This window comes from Rhipicephalus microplus, chromosome 6 (genome assembly GCF_043290135.1).
Source record: "Rhipicephalus microplus isolate Deutch F79 chromosome 6, USDA_Rmic, whole genome shotgun sequence".
Classification (NCBI taxonomy): Eukaryota; Metazoa; Arthropoda; class Arachnida; order Ixodida; family Ixodidae; genus Rhipicephalus; species Rhipicephalus microplus.
This window is the reverse complement of record NC_134705.1, coordinates 92,512,201-92,524,477: the sequence shown is the minus strand read 5'-3', so window position 1 is coordinate 92,524,477 and position 12,277 is coordinate 92,512,201. Positions and strand designations below refer to the sequence as shown.

The following is a 12,277-nucleotide window of genomic DNA, read 5'->3' as shown; positions in this document are numbered from 1 at the left end:
AAACGACAAAATGGGAAAATATGGAAGAACACTGCCTCGGCTTCGGGTTTCTCTTTCGGCAAATTCACGATAACGCCCGCATGACTTCGTAGAAGAGCACAGCGTGCGCCGTTTTTCATCCGTCTGAAAAACGTTCGTCCATTTATTCAAGAGGCGAAGGCACGCCATCTTCCCCAATAGGGATGAAAAGTTTCCAACCACCTCCCAAAACCAAATCAAACTAAAACACGCGCGCGTGCGAACACGGCAGAATAACGAACACGGGTGCGGTGAAGCCAAGAAGCCTTTATATAGAACCCTTGATCCACGAGAATAAGTATTCAGCTGGGAAATTTCATACCAAATAGGGAAGACGAGTACTAAAATAACGCCTCCCTATCACGGGGTTCCAACCGTTCACCTCGACGACACCCTTTTATGTGGGGCTTTCGTTTCATTAAAGGAGACAGATCGCGTGTCCTGCATGCACGGAGAAGACTGGGCGCCATTTCGCGTATCACTTTCCAAAATTCTCCGCCATAGTCGTGCCTCTACCTTTCACGCGCACAGAGGGCGAGAAAATGGGGAATATATTACGCGCAACTTATTAGGGATGCATCACATGCGTTCCCACTGAGCTCCTCTTTTTTTTCTCCTCCAGACGTGAATGTTTAATCCTGGTTCTATATACGCAGCGCGCGAGTGAGAATAATGGGACTCCCCGGGGAACAGTTCTCGTCCCCCTCCTATTATCATACTACAGAAACTACGTAGGGTAGAAACTGCAGCATGCATTCAGGCTCACCAAGAAAAATGAGGGAGCGGTGGGCAGCTGAGCAAAAGCCTGCTCTTACCTGTTCGGGAACCTTTCTACACAAAGGCGTCGCTTCGCACCTATGGTGCATATTCTTGTACAGTGAAGCTGCATATGATTAGGAGGCGAAAACACGTAGTGGTCTGTGGGTGTGCAGGAGCTATAATGAGGCAATACTAGGACACACTTCCTCAAAGGGTCTCCGAGCTAGCAATATCGTTTCTGTCCGGGTTTTGTCGGCATATGTATACATAGCCAGGGACGACACCCACAGGAGCATGGAATACCAGTAAAATCCATTAGATGTCTTTCATGCCCTTCAAGACGTCGCAAATGCAATGTTTCAAGCACGCATCGCTTGAAACGAGCTAATTAGAGAAATGAAAAGCTGCAACAAAAGAAAACGATTCGATATGTCCCAGCTCACATCGCTTAAAATTAGGCGATTGAGAAATGAAAAGCTGCAGCAGAAAATAATTCAATAGATCCCAGCTCGTAATAAAAACCTGCATGAAACAGATATTCACCATACCTAGGACCTGCCGGAATTTATTTTTTTTTCTTTTTTGTCTTTTTTTTTCACAACGCGGCACTATAGCAGCTGGCCAGTTTGTGGCTAAAAAAATGAAGACAAAAGCCAGACAAGAGCAAATTTTTATTAACAGCAGTTCGATGTCCACGCAGCCGTAAAAAAAAAAAAAAAACACCAGGGAGGTAACGTACGACAGTGCATCATAAATTTCCTGCCTGAGAAACGGCAATTGAGGGCTATAAGGTTCGAACTAACGCTTTTAAAAGGCCTGTTCTAACTGGGGCAAACGTTTACCAAGATTTTCAACGCACGTGCATGCAGCAAGCAGCAGAGTGGTAGTAAGTATGGCCTCACAGAACGCGTTAAGCATTTGAAAGGTACTCCGGGTGGGCACGTGAAATAAAATTTATATAGACGAGAATTTCCGACAAAGACTGCACTTATCGAACCACAACATCAGACGCCCAGAAGGTTCATTTCCGATTAAAGCATTCATCGGGTAACCCAACCTTAGATAGCAACAATTAAAACCAGATTTCGTGATAGACGACCGGACTACGGAATCATTAGAAAGTATGTCTATCAAGACCGAATATTATTGGAGGACTTTGCCCATGTAAACGAAGTCCACCAAACGATAAATGGATGGGACGGTGCGCAAACAGCAGACATTCTCCATTGCTCGCCTGTAACACCCCATGCACGTCACTAAAGCGGAGACTGTCCAACCATTTTGTTTTGCTAGTTCTGACATGCGAGGCTTAAACCTGGATAATGACTAAAAACTCGAGTATGTGCTAAGGACCACCCAGCACGCAATGAAACTAAAGTAACCTTACGCAATAGGAAGATAGCAGTGAATGAAAGAGTAAACAGGGGTAGCCAATATTTTAGAAGACATTAAAAGGAAAGAAAAATGGACCCATGGGCGAGCTATAGGTCACGTAATGGGGATAGATGTCAGATGGCCAGTAAGAACATCTGAGTGGATAAAAGATCGGAAGTGGGGCCGTGGACGGCAGAGGGTTAAGGCCTAACCACCCGCACGCGTCGCAGCGCGTCAGCGCGCACGTGTGGACCGGTGACGCGAAGCGCGCGCCCTCTTCCTATGGAGGGCGAGGTCATGCTGACGCGCTCCAACGCGCACGTGTGGTCAGGCCTTTAGGCGGAACGAAGTCAAAGAACTTAGAGGCGTAAAAATGAAATCATACAGCTGGCGGAGGACAGGGTGAGCTGGAGATCATTGACAGAAGCCGTTCTGCAGCAAACACAGGACATGTTGATGACGGTGACGATGATGATGATGATGACAATTGAGAACAAGCTAAACAAACACAGAGATCAGAAGCGAGGGAAGAGAAAGCGATTTGTGATCATCCCAGTACCTTTACTCGTACTTCGCGCTTTCGTAGCGGCATTAGCCTCCGCATAATGACGAGCCACTCAATACAGGAATGACTTCAGACAGACCAGAAAAGAGCCTAGATAAATGGACATGGAAATACGTTCACACAAGTAAGCCTCAGTCTACTGAAGATAATCACACGCAAAGTTTCAATAGTGCCTGCGACGCGTCAACTTGATGCGCTCACTTTTTCGTCCACCTCGTGTGGAATCCCACAACACAAAGATGAACCAACAGCAGATTGATTCCAATTAATCAATCATACAAATCAAATGTTTATTACAACGGGAAATTCCGCACAGTCTTGAGGGCTGAAAACTTTTTTGCAGGCAGTTGAACTGGGTCCTCGAAGACCCTGACATTGGCGGCATACGACATTCACAGCGGGAATATGCCTGCCAGATTAGTATTATAACATAGATGAGCGATACTGTAAGGTATTCAGTAGGGATCCCATCAAGTAATAAGCACAGCCTATATACGGTCAGTTACAACAGAATTCACGTAAAATGTTCAATGCAGCGCACACAACTTCATTATACCAACAATCAAACAGCAACTGCCAGAAGAACTTCTTATATTTCACGAACCCGAAATTCAACAGGTTTCCTGACTATGAGGAGTACAAGAGTTTCATAAAAACACATTTAAAAGAACTATACACAAATAAAGTGCGAAAAAGAATCCGAAAGGCTACACACTGCACAATCAAGACGTAAAAGGAGGAGGAGGAGTACAAAAGGAGGAAGGGCAGGTATACGCTATTCCAAGGACACGAGAGCTCTTTACAACACATGCAGATGCAAACACTGACATAACTGGAGGTGCCCAGCAGTAGAAAATTCGGGAAATTCCTTTAAAACGGACAGCAAAAATGAGTGGAGTGCTCGTAAATTGTATCTTATGGTGACGAGGAACATGCTGTACGTCAGTTATACGTAGACATATAGACAATGGACAGAATTTTTGAAGACAGAAACCGAGGCTGCAAAAGATAGGGGATGACCACGCGCTCAAAACGAGCGGTACGAATTACCCAGAAGGCCGAGAGGCTGTGGCACGCTGTCGTTCGTTCAATGGTCGAGAACGAACAGCAGGTATGCAGCTCCAATCGATTCTTCGAACAACAACACGCGTTTCACATCAATAATTCAGCCCAGCACCAATCAAAGGCCCATCGCTCCAGTTCTTTTTTTCGTACTCGCGCGCGCAATAAACGACTCAATTAGTCCACGCATCATTACGAACCGACGGTGCAGCGACGGCTCTGAAAAAGACAGGAGACGCATTTGTGTCTAAACAATTAGGCTACTCCCGTCAAAGCATTTATCTCATTTGAAAAACACGTACGACCACACACACACACACACACAAAAGCCAGAGTTAAAGAGGCGTATTTAACCTCGGAGAAGTACGTAAATATCACTACAGCCGCATACCAGATTCAGCCTTTTATAAATAAGCCACCCATCCGCGTACGATATCACGCAATGATGGGTTCAAGGGTTCGCAGAGACTGTCAAGAGAGATGAGAGAGAACACATTCAGTTCAAATGAGAAACACACACACACACACTACAAAAATTGCGCTTCCGTAATCTCTAGGACTCTGTCTCTCATCTTTTTTTTTTTGTACCGTTTCAAGTTTCCAAATTTCAGGCACATGCGTTTTACAGGAGGGTTCATTACACGCTTTATATCCCTCCAACTTCCAACCAGCTCGAGTTCAGATTCCTTCACCCTTCATCTCCCGTAACGGGGACGCCTATTACACCCGACGCGCCCAGTCTAGCGCCGTCAAGCCCTACCACACTACGCTGTTATATATTCAATACCATATCCGATACGACAGTCGCCTCCGAAAACCTTTCATATCTCCCTCGCCTTTCTCGTTCTAAAATTTAGGGAAGCATGGAGGAGACGGAAAAAACAAAACGGGACGCACAGGATGAGGAGGAGAGGTGCCTTCAACTCCGCGTCGCCGACTCCACAAACATATCCTCTCCCTCGTCCCGTGCAGCCGAGCCAGACGCCGTTGGGAGAACACAAGAGTGCATTGATCCGGCGGCGGCGGCGGATAGCGTGGCCAACCGGAACCGGAAGAAAGGAAGCCCGGGAGCGGGCGATGCTCTCACCCCGGGCACCGTTCTTCCCCCTCTTCTCCGGTCAGCGCACTCTTCCCGCAGAGGTCGCCGCTGTACAGAACGTTCCCGCAGCCTTTTTCCCCATGTATATTTGCATTCATACACGCAAGGCCTCCGCCCGGACATTCCCCAATATCATAATGCACCTCCTCTCCCCCAATTTATGCCACGTCTCTTCCCCTTTAATTCGTCGCTTTCCCTGCATAGAGGAGTAATTAGGGGAAGCGAGTCGGACGGCGTTGTAATCCATAAACTGCCCAGAACTTCATCCGAGTGAGGAAGAAGGGGAGAGCGTGAAGGGAAATATAGCTAACGATGCATGCAGCTTCCGGCCAATAACGAGGAAACACGAAAAGAATTTATCTAAACCTATACGACGCAACATGAATGACTTTTATATGAAACGATGTCGGTACAGAGGGCTTACTCCTGACGTGGGGGGGGGGAGGTTAAATTAGTGGAAATCAACCAAAGGAGCACGAGGTTCACTACCCTGCACTGGAGGTGTAAGATTGGGAACGAGGGAGAGGAGGAGGGGCAGACTGATCACTGCACTGGACTACACACGGTGGTCATCGAGACCGCAGTCTCTCACTTGCCAGAAATCCCGAAACAGCGAGCAGCTTCGCCCCATGCGTCCACTCTTTTTTCTATTAATGTCCACTCTCGTTACAGAAGAGACGAATAAGCACTTCGTTTCAGGAAAAGATTATCTATACACCTTTTCAAGTAGCACAAGCGACAGCCAGTTTGGCGGAACGCACTCGAATTACTTTTCGTTGTTTGTATACGCGGTCCTGATAATACCCGTGCTGTGCCGACAAAAAGCGCTTACGCAAAGACTTACACAAGCGTTTCGTAAACGGGCTATTGTGGCATAGCCCGTTCGACATGAGACGTAGAACCTTTTCTTTTTTTAAAAATAAAGCTAGTCGTCATTATACTCAGAAAGGGTCGTCAAGGACACTGCAACTCCTGACCACACGTGCGCGCTGCAGCGCGTCAGCGCGCGGCTTTCTGGCACAGTGCCACGCCCTCTCCCAGCAGAGAGAGAGAGAGAGTACGTAGCTACACTCTCTCTTTCCATGGGGAGAGGTGGCAGCACCGCGTCAGGAAGCCGCGCGCTGCAGCGCGCACGTGTGGTCAAGCCTTCAGAGCAAGATTTCGAAAAAAAAAACGCGACCAAGACATGTGTAATTTATGATGTCCACAACGTTGTCGCATGTGCCTAAACCGCGAAGATTCTGACAGAAATTTCGAAATCGAGAAAGTTTCTTTTCCATTTTTCCTCACTCATAGCGATTTTTGTCTCGTATTTGGCGCCCGAAAGAATAGAAATCCGCGTTTCACAACACCGGATGAACGAGTGAAAACTTGTTCAGCGCGTCTTCGAGCGTTCCTATAAACATTAGAGCTAAGTGGGAGATATATCAAAGTATTAGCAAGTCCTCAAATTTTGTTCGCATTATCAGAATTTTTCGTTCGAGTACAGAAAAAATATTGAAGAGTTCAATGTGATCCTCAACCAGCTATAAAGTATATGTAGCCGACAGACTATTTTGTCTTAATTTCTGGCACAAACACGAAACAATTCAGTCATACCGCACAGCTTTCCAGTTGGGCACGATTGACTGATGTCCCAAGGAAGCAACTCACTCTGGAATGTCAGGCATTGTCGTCAGATTAAAAAAAAGTATTTACCGCACTGGAATGTTCTACGTGAAATTGACGAAAAAAACGCGCGCACCTAACATGGCGACGTGTGACTGACGATTCGAAGCAACTCGTCGCGACACTGCAGGCGTTAACGTAGGACATTGACACAAGCAAGAAAGAACACAAATGCTAAAAGGAAAAAAACTAGAAAACAAATAACCACAAAAAAGATGACGATAAAAGAGATGACAAGAGGAAAGTTCCCAACGCGAAGTCCGCTCCCGGACAGAGGAAACTTAAAACCCATCCGCATAGCTAGCTCTGTGAGAGGATGCCCTAGCTTCATTTTTTTTTTTTCTAAGAAAGAAAGAAGTCCCACGGTGTGCTCTAAACAGGCAACATGGCAAAACAGAAGAAACGGACAACCAAAAAGATACGATTCATTATGTTTCAGTTCACTTTTTTCTAGAGCTTTGACACGTTTGCGCCGCAGTTGAAGGCCTCTGAGTTAATTAAAGTAAAAAGTTTGCAGCGAAGATGCAGAGCTGCAAGTTATACGTGTTTGTGTAGGATAGATTGCCATCACTGAGTTCTTTGCCAAACAGTCCGTATATACTAAAGAAAGTCCAGGCTTAAACCAAACACACCAATATAAGCACGGTAAAACATTAAACACAGGAAATATCGGCGTAGCTAGCGCACGAACACGCCTAATGCTTTTGTCCAATTAAAGTTAGGCTATAGATTATTGCAACTCGCCACGCACAATATGCTGCTCTATTGCAAGTGACTGCTGCAACAGTCACTTGAGATTCGCTCGTATTTAGAGGATTTGTGTGCACTAACGATACAATGATGGCGTCGGAAGGTTCCAAAGGCTCTTTCGTTCTTCCTTTACTGAATCTACCATGTGGAAACAGTATACCATCACCTTCATCTACGCACTGCCTATAGAAACAGCTGACGGTATACGCCTCTCCAATTAAGCAGCAAGTCCACACCGCAACCACTCAGACTCAATCCAAACAGTGGAACATATTTTGCTCGAGTGCCGTACGTGTGACGACGAACCGACCTCTACCCAGATCTCGAGGTCGGCTGCCCACAAGTTTCAAAGACCAGGCGTACAAGACTGCTCCTCACGAAGCACTGCACTTCCTACAGCAAGCAACGCCCCGAGCCAATCAGAAACGAAGAGAAGGCGCGCGTCACACAGACTTAAAAGAAGAAGTAAGCACGAGACAGCTTAGCCACCACCGGATGGCTAATCCTTCCATAATCCCTCCGATAAGCCACCGCGCCGGGCTGCGAGTGTGATTAACGGCGAACAAATCTCGTCACACGACTGTTTCGACAGACACACACACACACACACACACACACACACACACACACACACACACACACACACACACACACACACACACAAAGAAACACCAAGCTCGCACACATTGTGCGCTGTACGCACCACACAATATAACCACTACGCGTCGTACACAACGGGTGCCCCTCCCCCAACTCCTGGAGCACACGGTGGCAAAGGCACGGGCCGGGTCACCGACCTCGCCCCCCTTTTGCGCCGCCTCAACGAAGAGAACGTAGATTCGCGCGTGTCCCATCTATCTACGCACAGCTGCAAGTGCGCGCCGCCGCCCAGTCGCACGCTCTCCCATCAGCCACTCATCAAAGCCATCTGTCACGCCAAGAATTGCCACACACACACACACACACACACACACACACACACACACACACACACACACACACACACACACACACACACACACACACACAGACAGACAGACTTGTAATATACATACATAACGAAAGATAAGTCTTAGAGCAAAAGCAACGCACCGATAAAGCCTGTCATCGCCGTCGCGCGCACGCGTGCGCGCCGTAAAACCGTAGTTCTTTTTTTTTTCTGTTCCTTATGCTTTTTTTTTTCTTCTTTTTTTTCATCTCTACTGCCGCTCGCTTCGCGTTCCGACTTCCACGCGCCGATGTCGACGGACGGACCCACGGCATTATCGGGAGCGGAATCTTGGCGGCGCGTTCACTGCTGCAGCCATCGCGAAGGAGAACCGTCCGCGCTTCTCCGTGGGAAGACGGGCAAAGCGAAAGTCCTGCAGCACTACTGTTTTATGCAAGCGCCGCGCCGCGAGGCCAGCGGAGAGATTGAGGTAGTCCAGAAATGTGCGTACAGTACTGATAGCAACGAGAGGCGGTGGTCAGTAAAGAGTGACGGAATGCAAAATAAGGCGTGGGAAAAGCGTAGCCTAAGTGGGCCCCCGAAATTGGGCGGGATTACTAAATCACGAGATGCTGCGGGCATAAAATGGAGTCGGCCAGCGCAGCACAGGGCAAACGGGCCTTTTCCAGTAAAGTTACCGTATATGCATATACAGTAAACTTACTTTCAGTAATTTTACATTTATGCAGCATACGCGGTAGGATATACAGTAACTCCATTTTTCAGGTCCGAACAGCGCCTCGAGTGGAGATCACTGAAGTGAAAACTGGGGGTCAGTGGCCTCCGAGGTCAGTAGAAAATCTCGTGGTCCAGATATTCTTCCTCGATAATTTGGAAATGGTGCCACCCGGTCACCCCCAAAAAATCAAGGCGCACGTGACGTCACACCGCTGCGTATGCACAGGCTAGTAAACTGAAAAAGGCCCACTGCGAAACACGGAACGGAAAGGCGAGCTAGTTCGCACGTGGTTCATACTTTTTATACATTCCATTGTGAAAGGCCTTCGTCCAGCAGTGGACACCGAAAATAGGCTTACTATCTGCAAGTTTTGCATAGAAAACGTTCTCTCTAGGGCTTCTAGTTGGAAATGCTAATTAAGTCATCACTGTTAATTAGCGAGCTTGAACGATCGCAAATAAAATATCCTGACGTGCTGCGGCGGCTCAGAACAACACCTGGCCAATTCAACACGCGGAAAAGATGCGTTTGTTTTTATAATAGTAGGTGCCAGTAAGATGGTTGAAACACGCTGTACAAAGGCATTACAAATTTGCGTGGGCCCTTTGCTTGGTTACAAAGGCGCGCGACTAAATGGATGTAGGTGGTAGATTCTTCAGCATTGCCAATACATGCATGGATGCATGGAAGAAATTTTGAATATATATATATACGCAGTTCATCAAGCGTATGAATTGCGTATGCGCGGTCAGAATAGATATGCGCAATAATAATAATAATAATAATAATAATAATAATAATAATAATAATAATAATAATAATTGTAAAGATCTAACGACCCAAAATAACAATACGATTACGAGAGACGTCGTAGTGGAGGGACTCCGGAAATTTCGACCACCTGGGGTTCTTTAACGTGCGCCTAAATTCAAGTACGCGGGCCTGGAGAATTTTCGACTCCATCCGAAATACGGCCTTCCCAACCGTGATTCGATACCGCGACCTAGGGGTCACCTGTCGAGCACTATCCTTCATATAGCCTCTATACGCCCACGGCTGGCATAAGATACTATACGCCCACGGCGGGCACAGGGAACGCCAAGAGACGTGTTGACTGCACACGGTGTATACAATGACACTTTCAAAGAGACGGGGCCGGAAAGGACCCGAAAGTGATGCAGTTGCGGCAAGCCAAGGGAATAGGCTTTTCCTTGAGCGTGCGTGCCCTCTCTTCTCTGGAGAATCGTGAGGTGACGAAAAACATGCGCATATCTCACGGCCCACTTTTCGCTGTCTGGCGCCGCCCGCGTTACGAGCCACGCATTAACGACGGCAAAGCGTATATATACCTCTCTGGTCGTCTGCATAGCTCAACGTCGAAGCGCATCTACGCGAGAAAAGGATATGCGTAGCTTTTCGGAAAGCACACCCCCCTTCCCCCTCTTCTACTTACATCCCCGCAACCCGTTTCCTGGGTATAATCGCGGCGAAGGCTGCAGCACACGCAGCATTTATAGGCACGTGCACCTCCACGAAGGTACATTAGTTTTTTGTGCGTGCCAAGATTTTTTTGTTGTTGTTGCCGTTTCTATTCATCACACACGTATACCTTTACCTTACGTATACCCTGTCAGCGACGCGCGTAGACGCTTCCTGAGCACCACGTCACGTGTCGTTTGAAGGGACAAACGTTTTCCCTTTTTTCTTAACATAAAATGGCACGCGTAAACCAACGCGCGAAATGGGAAAACGATGAGGGAATCGGATGAAACTGTTGACGGATAACTTAAGAATTCCCGAGAGGCCCCGCCCAAGATGACAGAAGCGCGGCAGCTGATCGCCTACGCTACTAAAGGCCTGACCACAAACACGCGTCGCAACGCGCCGGCGCTTTTTTTTTTTTTTTTTATCGCGGCGCTGCGCTTTTCTTTTATGGAGAAAGAAGGCACGCATGCAGCTTCGCGTAGCCGCGCTTCCTTTTGCTCCGCAAAGAAAGGGCGCTGCGCCACGTCCAAAAACCGCACGTTGACGCGGTGCAACGCGTATGCGTGTGGTCAGAGTGAAAAAAAAAAAGCTCCTCACATGCAATCGGCAATGTTGATTGATTGATTTGAGGGGTTTAACGTCCCCAAATCATTATATCGTTACGAGAGACGCCGTAGTGGAGGACTCCGGATATTTCGACTACCTGGGCTTCTTTAACGTGCGCCCCAATCTGAGCACACGGGCCTAGAACATTTCCGGCTCCGCCGGAAATGCAGCCGCCGCAGCCGGGATTCGATCCCGCGACCTGCGGGTCAGCAGCCGAGTACCTTAGCCACTAGACCACAGGGCGGGTTATCATTATCACCAGCATCATGATAAACTCTACTACCCTGCACTGCAGGGCAAAGGGCCTCTCCAATATTTCTACAATTAACTCGGCCATGTGCAAACCGGCGAAGTCCCCCCCCCCCCCCCCGTAACCTTCTCAATTGTCTGCCCAATAAACCTTCCGCCTCTCTTCGCCCGTTTACCTCCACTCTGGATTCAGACTGTTGCTCGTAATTACTAGCAGTTATCTTGCCTACGCACTACACGTTGAACAGTTCGCAAGAGTACAAAGTTGCCAGTTAGCAAAAAAAAAAAAAAACTGCAAGTTCACTTAAAAGTGTGGCAGCTTGGGCTAGTTAATATGGCATGACGATAGTTATAGCGGGAGAACAAAACGACGACACAGAGACAAAAAGGTCTTTCGTGTCATTCTTGTCTCTATGTCGTCGTTTTGTTCTCGCGCAATAACTACCGTCATGCAAGTTCACCCTCGTTTCGTTAACTGGCAACCTTGTACTCTTGAGAGCTCGCACATGGCCTGACCATTTGTTCTCGATTTCGCATTTATTTCTCTCATATCCGCTTGTCACGTGTGCACAGGAAGTGCAGGTAAAAGCATGGCAAATAATACACATCGAAATAACAGAAAAAAAAAGAAATGACACCTGAGTGTCAAGCGCACCGAGTGTGAGAGCATGGTCGCCTAGATGTGGGGCCACCAACGTGTTTTACATTTTAATACGTTCCAGCAGAACGAGCTGCCCCAGACGACCGCGGTACGGTGCAGCTGCTGGACAAACATCTCACGCCGCACATGCAGACAGGCGGCGGCCTATAGCACCAATTACCTTTTCGACCTTCACCGAGAAACTAGCGCGCTTCGAGGCTTCCTCGATGAGGCCGTTTGTCAGCAGGTGTGCCATACAGCGTGAGAATAGTGGCCGACTTTTGCATGCATCCAAACAGCCGCTACAGCGTCACCAATGCATACGTGACCGATTC

General features: G+C 47.7%; 1 protein-coding gene across 6 annotated transcripts in view; it reads right to left on the bottom strand.

Annotated features, from left to right (window-relative positions):
• ena (ENAH actin regulator enabled) overlaps window positions 1-12,277 on the bottom strand; it is a 130,409-nt gene that overhangs the window by 93,902 nt on the left and 24,230 nt on the right. The gene's annotated exons all lie outside the window — the stretch shown is intronic.